Consider the following 11,553-nt stretch of genomic DNA (forward strand, 5'->3'; position numbering starts at 1 on the left):
ATATAAATGTTAACTGTTAAGTTTAGTCATCTAAAACAATTGTTAAGGTAACTAAGTGAGGACCCCTTAAACTTGGGAAACTGTTGAACAAGCCTCCTCTCCATGATTAACAGAAACAGCTACCAAACCAAATTTGTCTAGATTCTCCACTGATGGGGGACTTCTACAGTTCTCCCAATGTCTTATGGTGCTGCACCCAGTATTTATTAAATACATTTATTGAATATAAGTATATTTAAGTTGGTTATATGTAAAAGATTAAGCTATGTATAAAGCAATAAAGCTTTAGATTTCTATATAGCTGTAATGCTATTCATTGCTAACCTCATAGTATGTGAAATACATTTGTGCTTTCTCAAATGCATAATTCTTTTAAAATACATGACGGAAAAAAAGACATCTTGTCATACTGACGACCTCCAAACTACAGTTGTTCATAGTGATGGTCTGTTTTAGGTTTTTGTTTACATGATTTTTATATAATTGTGTTATGATAATTTGATGTGCCAACACCTTATACAGTCCAGACAATGTTATTATAATGATTAGGGCTAAAATATTAATAATCTGTAAAGTATATTCTACTTAAATATAACAAATTAGGTAAAACTTTCTGTATTTCATTTAAGAGCTTGTAATTAATAGGTAACAAACTGAAAAGTTATTTTCTACTGATATAAAAATTTAAACGTGTTTCAGAGGTAATAACAAAACCTATTGGTTCTAATATAATGACATTGCCATGATTGTTATGATAATGTGTTATGTTCTCCTTAATCTCAAGTTTCTCTGTAAAACTTCATAACTGTTATTTGTTAATATTCTACAAGGATTCATCTTCTAAGACAAACATGATTGATAAAAGAAAGTAACATTTCCTTGGTCATACTATATATTTTAAGATACTCAATCTCTAAAAGAGATGACTGATTTTATAGGTGTTCAATAACTAAGGTTTAGAGACCAAAATTAAAAAGTACTTGGGCTAAGAAGACAGCCAATATTTTGGCCCTGGTCTTCCAAGGACAACAAAGACCCAGAACATGAGGGGACCTTTCCCACAGGATCCTACAAGTTTTGTGAGTCACCGAACCCCTGAACAAAGAGATTGTTGGACTCCAGAGGACAGGAGCCAACCACTGTACAGTGGGCTAAGTGGGAGTGTCACCAAATAGAGAAATGTCTTCTCTGCTTCCACAGGAAGCTACATAGTCAAGCATGATCATGACCCATCCTGGTGGAGGATGCTGAGAGGCTCTACACATGGTTCCACAAATAACCCCTGGAAAACCTTAACTGACCTTGATTTTTAGTAAAAAAGAGTTAATTTTGATTAATATTGGCCTCACATTAACTTGGTCTTGGACACCCAGCCATAAAGAAATGTAACCAAAGACCTACTACAGTAATAATAATACGGTATAGACAGAACATCAAAAAGGGGCTCCTGACACTGACCCTTACTGACAGTTTCTGGCTATACCTGTAACCAGGTCTAAGAGCCAAATGATTATATTTTCCTGGTTACAGCTTGTATTCCAGTCCCTTCAAAACAGTGTCTGGATGTGACTTTCCCCCAATCTTCTTTCCATTCCAGTGCTCATGCTTTGGTCATATGTGCTTTACAATTTATTTATTCTTGCCTGGAGATGACCTTACCAAACAGTCTCCCCTCCCTCATCTGACCAACATGCTCCCGATGGAGGAACAGGACAGAGAGAATGGACTTCTGCTCCCACAGTGTGAAGAAAAGAATACAAAAATATGCGAGGGGGGAAACTGAGAAATCGGCTTTGTCTTTCGTCAAAGCACAGGGTCAAAGCAACTCCATTTTGGATTTAAATGATGTGGTCATCTACTTAATATCTACCCCTCCCTGTGTTAATATACTGAGCTTCAAGAAATGGTGATTATATATGTTTACCCAGAACACAGCTGGTTCCAAGACAAAGAACCAAGAACTGTGCGTTCCAAATCTCGTGTCCCTTCTTTCTCACCACCTCCTCCCTCATAAGCACAAAGGACTTTTCCCTGCCCACCCCAGGGCTCCTCTCTTACTTACTCAGCAGTGCATGCCCCCCCACTCAAGTTAGTCAGCTGTGATAGACTGTAAGCCTTTAAATTCAGCCAGTGAATTTAAACGTCAGCTGCTTCTCCTGCATTAGGAATAAAAGGGGCCATCCTCCTTTGTCCTGAGCATCTGCTACCCCATGCTTGCACGCTTTTGCAAAAGTAAAAGCCTTGTTGAGATTTTTTTGGTGTCTGAGTGCTTCATTGTCTGCACCAACGCATTGATTGTGGGAGCTCTTTTCCAACATGTCTTACTAAAACTGTATATTTTTGATGCTACCCCTCACGTGCTCAACAACCTCAGCCCTTCTGGGTATCTTCCCAGACGAATTAAAAACATACCACAGTGATATATGCACACTGATGTTTATAGCAGCACTATTTGTAATAGCCAGTTCTTGGAAACTACTCAAATGTACATAAACTGAGGAATGGATAAAAAAGTTGTGGTATTTTTATATAAGGGAATATTACTCAGCCATAAAGAAGGATCAAATGGAGATTTTTTGAGGCCATACTCATAAGTGAAATAAACCAGATGCGCATGTGTAAATATCATATTGTCTCCTAAGTGAAAGAAGCTGAAAGAGTAAATAAGATCCAAACTATGCAATAGACATTGTAAAATGGGAAGACACTTCAAAAGGGAAGAGAAACTGGGTTGGCAGAATGGAAAAAAGGGAAAAGCAAAAATATACATATGTATATATGATGGTTAACATAGTTATACTACTATTTTCTCTTAGTTCATTGAAAAGAAAGGGCTGTGCTAATATTGTTTGGATAATTAAATACTGATAATCTTGCACTTTGAGTAACTAAAGATAACAATATGCAATGCATTAACCATTATTACCCTCCTATCATCCTGTTTTGAAAATTTGTTTTTTCTTTAAAATAAAGTTATAAAAAAAGCAAAAAACAAAACAAAAAAAAAAACAAAAAAAAAACAAATGGTCCTCAGCCCTGATTACCGCCCTTCTACTCTCTGCCACTAGGAGTCAAGTCTGACTCTGGAGCGCCACACAAGTGAGATCACGCAGTATCTGCTTTTCTGTATCTGACTTATTTCACTCAGTATTCTCCAAGTCCATCTATGTCGGTGCAGTGACAGCACTTCCTTGTCTTTTAAGATTTCACAGTATTCGCGTTCAGATTTGTGCATTCACTGTTTTGGGACCCCATATTTGACCCTGTATCTTGGCAATTGTGAATAGTCCTGTGAAGAACATGGGAATGGGTGTCCTCAGCGTGCTCCTTCCTGTCCTTTGGGCTTCCACCAGGGGGATTCCTGGACTACATGGCAGTTTGATTTTCAGTGGTTTGTTTTTGTTTTTGTTTTTGTACCAGGAATTGAACTCGGGACTTCGCGATTGCTAGGCAGATGCTGTGCCAAGGAACTATATCTGCAGCCCTGACTTTTAATGTTTTGAGGAATTTTGATACTGTTTTCCACAAAGGCTTTTACATTCTGGTTGACAAGTTACCTTTTTCTCCACATCCTTTCCAGCACTTGTTCTCTTTTGTCTTTTGATGATAATAGCCATTCTAACAGGTGTAATGTCATCTCACTGCAGTTTTAATTTGCATTTCCCCTGGTACTGGTGATGCTGAGCACTTTTCTATGTAACTGTTGGCCATTTGTGTTTCAGGTCCTTTGCCCATTTGTAAATTCAGTTGTTTGTTTTCTTTCTCTGTTGTGCATTCCTTACGTATTTCATATATTCACCCTTTATCCCTTGTGGAGTTTGCTTGCATTTTCTCCCATTCTATAGGTTGTCTGTTTCATTTGCAGTGCAGAAGCTTTTTGAATTTAGCTGTATTTTAAATTTTGGATAACTTATTGCCTCTGCCCTTTACTGTTTAGATAACAGCCTGTTGTTATTTCTTGAATTTTGTATCTTCACTTTTTCTTTTTTTCTTTTTTCTTAAGCCCTCTCTGTCACTTAGCATAAAAGCCAAATTGTTTCCATTTTTCTCCTTGAACCTACTGAGGCCACTTACTGTCTGGCCATCTTTGACCTCCCTCTGATGGCACATCCTACTGCCGGCTCTGTGCCTGCTGCATTCCCCTGGTCCTGGCTTCCTTGGGCCCCTTCGCGGCCTTCCTCTCCTGAAGCTCCCCATCTCCTCTACCTCCAGACACCTTGAGCAACTAGGGACTTATTCAGAAGTCACCTTTTCATGGAGGTTCTTCCAAACAGTGTTGTTTAAAGCTGTACAGCCTACCTTCACTGATTCATTTGTTCCTGAGCACTTGTTACTTTTCCCTTGTTTTTTCTTATTTTTGTTTGATTATACCCAATAAAACACAAAGTCTATGTGCCTTTTTTTAAAAAAAAGATAAATCTCTAGTACTTATAAATTCTTGAAAAATTCTAAAAATCCTACACATTGCTTATAAAATGTTGATATATATTAAATACTTTAAGGAATGTTAAAATCACATCTTTTAATAATTGCACACCATCATACTACCTTCACACACTCAAGAACCTTGGCCCTTCTGGGTATCTTCCCGGAAGAATTAAAAACATCATACCACAGTGATATATGTGCACTTTTGAAGTATTAATCTCTTAGTAATAAGATGAAAGGTTTTTTTGATGAAAAACCTGAAGAACTTTAACAACAACAATCAGTATTGCTTGAGCCTCCTTCAACAGGTAGGTCATGAATCCTTCCCAGCATTAACATTTTCTGACTCCGGTGTCCGTTTTCAGTTCTACCCTCCGAATAGCAACATTTGCAGCCATCTTTAGGAATACAGCACATTTGACCTTCAAGAGTGTTTGTTTCCTAGATGACCAATGTTGAAATCAGAAAAATATTCTTCTTATGCTTTAATTTACCTTCTCTTTGCATACATTTAATTATTAAACATTCTTTTCCTCTTTGTCTTACAGTTTTTTCTCAGCTTCTCAATACGGATTCATAAGTATTTACTGTTTAACAAGTCTTAAGTTAGAAATTGTGATTTGTGGGGGTTAAAAAAAAACCAAATATATAATTTTTATTTCCTACTTGTATTTTTCTAATTAATATTTTTAGAAACAGCCTAATTTTTGTGTCTCAAGGGTAATTTTGTTATACTGTTGCTTTGGAGTATTTGATTTCAGTAGCAAATAGAATGTACTGTACCACAGTATATTATAAAATATGATGAAAATGAGCATATTTTAATGCATTAGGAAATATGCTCTGCTTTATCATATTTTATTAGGCCCTCATTCTGTTTACACATGAGTTATCAAGTAGTACAAAGATGGAACGTGTCCCTGGGTCGTGTGGTACTACAGCAATGTTGCATCATATAATTAAGAGGAGACGGGGACTGGGATGCAACCCTGACTTCTTCTCATGGTCATGTTGCTGTCTACAGAAGCCAGACCAGCCACTAGGCAGACTTCTTCCACAGGCAGCAGCTGTCCTTTCCTGCTTTCCACAGCTACTGAAGATGAATTTAGAGGTTTGTCACCCTCTCCCAACTCAAGACTGTTCTCAGAGTTTAGACAGTGAGCAAGAGTAGCCACTTACCCTGTATCCTGGCTGGACTTCCAGCCCTACTTCCAACCTGTTCCCTCCATGATTGTTAATCCCCAGGATGTTCCTTAACAACCATTCTGCAGGCAGCATTACCTTTCAGTGCTGCTCATGGGATCATTGAAATAATACAGTTTTAAAAATATTTTGTGCCTTCTTTATAACAGCATTTAACCTAAACTTTGAGGTTCACAGTCATCATAAATAACTTATTTTTCTCTCCTATGTGTTAATAATAAAGTGCATGGTTAATCTTACTGCTTTATATTATAATATATGGCAATATATTATTTTCAAATACTTAACAAGTATATTCTTTGTCTTTGTTGGATAATTACTGAACACTAATACAGTACTTGATGTATCAACAACTGGCTCTGTCCTCATGCAGTTTATAATCTTGTGGACTTAAACCAATAAGTAAACTAAAAGTTGTCATAATAAATGCAATGTAGAAATGAACAGAAACCTTCAGAGACATTTCAATTAGCGATATAACAGAAATTAGGGAATTGGAAGTGTATCACAGGAAACTTCTACAAGGAAGAGGGGCTTAATTTAAATAATTAAGCATTAAAAATATGAAGCAGCTCCTGTCACTCATGGCAGGTTGAGCTGTGCAGAGGTAACAGTTACTCAGATCAGGACAACCGAGAGGTGTATTTCTCCTAGTATCTGAAACATGGGAGATACTCTTCAGGGCCACCCACCTCTCAACACTCTGGCTTCCTTCTGCAATGGCGCCTCATCACCTCCAAGACCTTCCACCCCAGTGGTGCCCATGGGAAAGGGCAAGCTGTGAAGACAGAAGCACGTGGTTTCATCCTGCTGTAAAAGTTATGTACATAAAAATGGCCAAAATTCCTTAAACCAGGCATGTAACCCTACCTTCCTGCAAGGGATGTGAAGAAATACTTATAGGAGAAAGAAAAATAATTCAAGAAGATATCCAGCCTGTGCTGGCTGAGGAAAGCATTTTAAATGAAAGGAAAAAAAGTAAAACTCTAAAATTGAGTGACAGTGTGACACATGGAACGCCAGATGAAGTAAGAAGAGGCATGGAATGAAGACAAAGAGGAGATTAATCTAGAATAATGGTGCTCGATGGCATATTAAAACAGTTTGCCCTTACTCTAGAAACAGATTTGTCATTAGTAAGTGTTAAGAAAGAAAGTGGTATGATTAAGAATTCCGAGGTATTGACATTACTCTGAGCCTCACTGGAGACAGAGTGGAGCCACAAGACAGAGCAGAGCAGCAGAAAGACTCATGAGGTTTGCAATGAGCCTCTCCCTTCTGCATAAACAGGTTACAGTCTGAAATCAAACATGAAAATGAGTAATTATTTTTCTAGCAGGAACATGAAATGATCCTAAGGTTTGCTTTGTACTTAATATGATGTAGAAATTCTTTCTCATGTCAATTCTTGCTGTTTTTCCTTGGGATGATTTATTTCATCTGGAACTTTGTCCATTAGGTTTTATGCTCCATTTTATAAGAATCTTAAATTACAATGGATAAAATTAGATGCATGTTTTTCTCCCTTAAATGAAATAATTCCGTAAATTATTATAGCACTGGTATGACAGTCTCATGGGAACTGGGGCCCTGGGATTTTTCCTTCCTGCTCTGCCATGTTGTTCCAAGATGGCTGCTGAAGTTTTAGCTGTTATATCTCTGTTCTAAGTAACAGGAGATGGGACAAGTATTGTAAAGATGGATACAATATCTCCATGCTTGCAAGAAGTGCCACATAATGTACCCAATTTTAACTGACTAATAATAGCTACACTTTTACTGCTTGAAAGTTGTTTCTCTACTTATGTGATAATGTGCCCAGGTGAAATGAAAATTACTTTAATGTGGAAGTTATTTTAATTTGGAAAAGGGAATTTGATAGGTGACCAAAATTTTCTGCCATTTATTTTGTCAAACCACAGCCATTACCCTTTTATTTCACTCACTACTTCTAGAATAGTGTCTCTTAAAAAGGTTTAGAACTTATTAATTGTTTTGGTAGTAAATACTACCTAGGGTTTTAAAAAAATGCCACACTCCTGGCTGTGTGTTTTCATGTGGAATTTTCTCTGCAGAAGCTTTCTTCATAGCATTCACAAACTTTGGATAAAGAATGAATTGCTAATTAGTGATTGGCAAAAATTTTTTAAATGACATTCATTGTCCAACTTTTGCTTCTTGGATAGATCAAAGGTGAAAAGAAAATGGAAACTCAGGAGGTTAGCTCTCATTTCTCTTCTCTCTGCCTGAGACGTGCAGAATAAGGTCCTGCTGACAGGGCATCCTTCCAGCCTCAGGTGGGCTGTCTCATGGTCTAGATGTGAAGCTGGATTAGTGGTGTTGGAGACATAATTAAAGCCACATTGGGACATATATTTAAGGCCACATTCTTCAACTATTTTTTATTAAAATTAAAGCTGGTTTGGAACTTTTGCTTCCTTATTCTTTTTATTTTTCAATGGCTCATCATTTTAGAAAGGGAAAGGGCACACACTTTATTAGCTCTCAGATTACCCCTCATCCTGGAGGCTTTTTTCTATAGATTCCAGAACCATCACCCTGCTGGGATCCAGTAGAGAGTGCAGTGAACAAGGTGCCCCAAGGGGAAGACAGAAACAGGAGAATCTCACAACATAAAAGCAGAGGCCCAGCTCAGCTCTTGTGAGGATGCCAGGAAGAATTCTGACTTGCAGCTGTGAGAAGATCAGTTCTGGAAGAGAAACTGGAAATGTAGATTTTCACATGAAGTCATTGGTTTTTAAAAATATTGTCTTAATTTAACAATCAAAGAAATACTATGCGAATAAAAACAAAATCTATCTGTAGATCTTTAAGATGCCAATTTATTCTAAAATCCTATCATTACCTGAAAATCACAGAGTATTTCCTGGTTATTATTTTTCTTACATTGAAGGGGCTCACATTGTAAGGAGAATAAAATATGATTTTAGAGATAAAGTCCCCCAACAATATGGAAATATTTATGGCCAAAGGGGAGGCTACTCAGTGTGGTCCATACTTGAGCAGACACATGACTGGAAAAATGATTTTTCCCTGAAGACATTTTCCCAGTGAGGTAGCCCCTTGTCTGGATGTAGTGACTGAATTTTTATACAATTGTAACTAAGAAAAGTTAATTTTTGCAAACACTGCCAAAAGTTTGCTTATTGTGGATATTCAGGAAGCAGGGAAGAGGTAATAAGAAAATTCTTGTAGAGAAAAGCAGCTAGCCTGTTTCAGAGCCGTAGTAGGACTTTAAAAATAGAAACTAGCTAAGGTTTTGTCACGGGGAACATTGTGAAGACTGCCATACACTGACAACTCACAGGAGCAAAATAAGGGATTTCTGGCTGTCTCTCTCCCCCTCTTCTTCCTTTCTCTCATTTTTTTCTTTCCAATAGATAGTGTATTTCCCAAGAGTCATTGCATATTTTTTAAATTCCACCACACATTCATGCATCAATGTCTTTTTTTTCCAACTTCAGGACACAGGGCTAAGTTTATTTTTTCAAATAATGGAGGTCAGGGATAAGCCGTGGAGGTTATGGACTTGCTCTGCAAGCTATGCTCACATTTTATTACCCAGCTGATTTCAGTTAACAAAGTACCAAGTCCAGGATTGTGTATGAAATCTACAGTAGCAATTTCACTCATTTCTCTATTTTTGTCTATTCCTTCATTTTGTACATGTACTATTCTGAAATGTAGAATTTTCTTTAAGTCTGTGAGAAGAATCAGTTTCTGAGGCACATGATTAAACAGTTTAAACATTTTAGTATGAATTTTAATAGAAAAGGAATATTTCAGAACTAAATGTGTACCCACGTTCATTAAATTGTTTGTCATAAAATTGTTCAGATTTATTTATTAATTGTATTTTTTATTTTAAAGAGAAAAACAATGACAAAATAACAACAACAAAGAAAAAAACAGAAAGGAACAGTAAATGCTGAAATGTTTTTTGATCAGTTTTGCATGCTTATATCTGGCAATCTGGGCAACTAATTTGAAGGCAACAATATGCAATATAACAACCATTGTTGAATTCCTATCATCTTGTTTACTTATTAATTGTATTTTTTAACTTTTACTGTTTAGTTTTCCACCTGACTTACTCTCATTCTGTAGAAAAAAACCCTACCATTGTGTGCCATTTCTTTTTTTCTCCATTTTACTAATGAATGATTACCTTTGAATTAATTTTTCCTTAACTTTATAAAAAGCATAAGAACAGTTAAGTTTTCAGTTATTGTTAAAGTCATTCTCCAGTTCCACTCCACTTATTGCCTGATAGCTGAAGGATAATAAGGCACTCCATCATTGTGAAACATGTTTATTCCATATAAAAGAGTAAAGACACCTGCTTTAGTTACTTTTCTGGTTGCTGAGATGACATATCTGAAGCTAAAAATTAAGGCAGGCAAGGTTTATTCAGCTCACAGTTTGTAGAGGTTTCAGCCCATAGTCAGCTGGCTCCAAGGCAGGGTGGCATGGCAGAGGAGCAACTGTTTATGGCAAAAGAAGATACCAAAAACAATAAGAGAGGAAGAGGAGAGACAAACCTCATTTCATTCCTATGAATGATGAAGATAGGGCTCGTCAACAGAAGCAAAAGGTAAGCCCCTCCTTTATGTAACTTAAAGTTTTAAAATAGCCATGTTTTCTAAAATATCAAGAGAGACTGGTGAGACAAAGCTAATAAATTTTAAATGTATATCTCCAATGTATATAATTTCACTATGTAATCTACATAAAAATTTATTAATCATATATTGCATATTTTGAAAAGACTTTAAAACTGGGTGTCTATTCTATACATATAGTGTAAGTCAATTGAGATGTTTCTATTTGAAATATTGATCTGTATTTAGATTTTATAAACTTGTATACAAAGAGGTAGATATCATTACACAAATTCTTACAGGCACACTGAAGCATTTTCCAGTGAAAAAATCATTATGAGATGACCATGTTCCGTTCATGTTCCGTTCATTATTTTTAGGTAATAAACTGATAATATGCATATGCAAATATAAACAAAATACATCATTTATAAGTCAGGCATTGGCTCTAACTTATTTTTCAAAATTTTAAGTAACTGATCTTTGTTAGAATTTTTTTATTCCATCAGAAATTTATCAGTGGATCAGAAAAAATCATTTTTTATTGTTGTAAACACTTCAGTAGAGTTTTGTTCATAATTTTATAATAAAGTTGGAAACAAATAATGCTTTAATCATCTCTCTCTAGAAACTATTTTATTTTTTGTTGGCCAAAATGTCAAGCTCAAATAATACAGAATTCTTTCAACATTTATTTGGAGATATTTAATTCATATTTTAGGTCAATAATATAGTCAATTTTGTTGCATTCTTGACCAGCATTTGATGAAGGGTCTTTTCTACACTTGTAATAGATGAAAATAAACCAGTTTGCAAATAGTTTTAAAAATCTTAAACCATGTGACCGCTTTTTTGTTGAAATTGTACAGGGATAATTTGCAGTCTGTTAACCCATATAAGTGTATTTTTATAAGCACAGTTAAGTTGAAATGAAGTTTTAAAAAGCAGACAAAAATAATATAGTTCGTTTTTGACAGGTGAAAGAAAGAGATGTAAAAATTTATATTTCTTTTTAAAAAGACTACTAAGATGAAATTAACATATAATACAGTGCATGAATTTAAAAATACAAAATTTTAAAATAATGAAATATACATAAACTCATGAATCAACACCATGACCAAGATTTGAACTTGTTCATCACCCTTAGAAGTGCCTCTGTACAACATGCCTTGTCTCTGGCTCATTCTCCACTTGCCTACACAGATGAATAAACACTCACCTGTGCTAATCATATGGATCGAGCAGTCAGAAAAACTTGTTCTCTAACGGGCCAAATAGTAAACATTTCAGGCTAAGC

Source organism: Chinchilla lanigera, unplaced genomic scaffold (genome assembly GCF_000276665.1).
Source record: "Chinchilla lanigera isolate Chin_1 unplaced genomic scaffold, ChiLan1.0 scaffold00095, whole genome shotgun sequence".
Classification (NCBI taxonomy): domain Eukaryota; kingdom Metazoa; phylum Chordata; class Mammalia; order Rodentia; family Chinchillidae; genus Chinchilla; species Chinchilla lanigera.